The sequence below is a fragment of the Hipposideros armiger genome, unplaced genomic scaffold, assembly GCF_001890085.2.
Source record: "Hipposideros armiger isolate ML-2016 unplaced genomic scaffold, ASM189008v1 scaffold_34, whole genome shotgun sequence".
Taxonomy (NCBI): Eukaryota; Metazoa; Chordata; class Mammalia; order Chiroptera; family Hipposideridae; genus Hipposideros; species Hipposideros armiger.
The window spans coordinates 2593259-2595172 of record NW_017731384.1 but is presented as its reverse complement, the minus strand read 5'-3'; positions in this window follow the sequence as shown (position 1 = coordinate 2595172).

Genomic DNA, 1914 nt, shown 5'->3' with positions numbered 1-1914 from the left:
TGATCTGTGGATGTGGAATGCCCTATCCCCACCCCCACTCCTCTTTAAAACTCAGGACATTTTCTGGGTTTCAGGCTAGATGCTATTGTAGAAGGAGATAAGGTTGCCCCACCTCCATCACCTGGAGGCCTGGCCTAGGAATAGCACCAACCTGCTTGGCCCAAAAAGCTGGAAGGAGAAGCCTCTTAGTCAGGAGCCAGCATTTCCTTTCAAAGTTGAAGATAGAGGCTTTGTCTGAGAGTGGAGACGAGAGAGCCCTTGCAGCCTCTAGCTTCTGCTTTTTTTTGCAGCATCCCCGATCAGATTTCCTGTTCAAAACGGAGGGACCATAAGCGAACACACACTTCTTTTGGCCCCATGAAAGCCAGCTGGGCATGGACAGAGCCACAATCACACACGCCCTGGACTGAGAACCGCTCCGGTTGGTAAACTATTTTAAAGTATTTTTCTTTTGTACATTCCCAGAGCCTATATGCATAAGTGGGCAAGCCATTGGGGGGGTGATATGAACAGCAGCCGTCAGGCAATATTCCCATTTCTTCTGTGTTTTCTGCTACTTTTCCTCAATCTCTAATATTAAGATGTTAGGGGAAGGATGGATTTCTAAAGCCCAACGCTTTAGGCTTAAGCAAACTGGTTGGAGAAATGGCTACCACCTTTTTCTGGGCCACCAAGTGCGGCTCTGGCACTTAAAGAGGTGGGAATCTCCAGGCACTGATGGGGTGACAAGAGGGATGGGGATGCCGCTCCTGTTGGGAAGTCCCCCGAAAGAGGGAATGAGGCTCTATTAAAAATGCTTCTAAGCTGTAGACATTGAACTTAACATAACCCCTGCACACAGGCAGCTGCCCTGTCCCACTTGCAGGGGAGGGAAACTGCCCAGACCTGCCCCTGGGATTAAAGGGGTTCAAAGCTGGGAGCTTGAAGAGACTTGGGGCTAAGGCTGCTCACAGTAAAATTCAACCTGCTTGTGCATAAGACCAGAGGCCCTCATCAGCGTTTGTCGGATTGTTTTTGAGTACGCTTAGCATTTGCTCCACAGCCAACTTTAAAAAAACAAACTTCTGAATAGAAACCTGATGATAAGCTGGAAACTGCCTGTACTTTAAACCAAAGTCACTTTTTGTATCGAAACTTTATTTTGCTGATCTCTAGATAAACCACATTTACTCGCCCTGCTCCCCCAAGAGTTGTTCCTGGCAGCTTAATTTCTCCATGAACTTATGATAAACCCATTAGGATTTCCTCTTATTTTAGTAAAGTTGACTTCGTCTTGGATAGAAAGGACAGAAAAAGGAGCACGAGGACAAAACATAGTCTATTTATTATTATTATTGTTATTGTTATCATTGTCATGACTGCTGCTATGATAGTATGAAGACTAGCCACCATCTAATGATGTAGATAGATTGCCAGCGCTTCTGAGTTTCATCCTCATGAGGAATCCTCATATCCTCATGGAGAGGTGAGGGGTAAACGATGGTAGAATAAGTGGATTTGTAGCTTGCTGAATATTGATATCAAAAGGATTTTAATTAAGATCAGCCTGGGGCAAGTCTCTGGTAGAATGCCATGGGGCTCTATCTTCATTCTTCTATTGAATATTTTTATTAATGACTTGGATGAGGACTCTGGAGATCTGATAAAATCTGTGAATGAACCAAAGCTGGGAGGGAGAAGTCAGGGGAAAGACTCAATTGTCAAGAAGGCTCTGTCCTGGAGGTAGATCTCCTTATCCACCTTAGGCGGAGGGGGAAAGGTAGAGAGGGCACCCAGACAAGGCCCCCCTCTCCTTCCTTATGTCCCAGGAGGAGCTTCTCTCAGCTTGCCTGACTATGTTGAATGATCTGTTGATAGGTCCCCTCCGAACCCCTGAGGGCAGGGCCAGGACTTTGTCCTTCTTGGTGCTTAGCC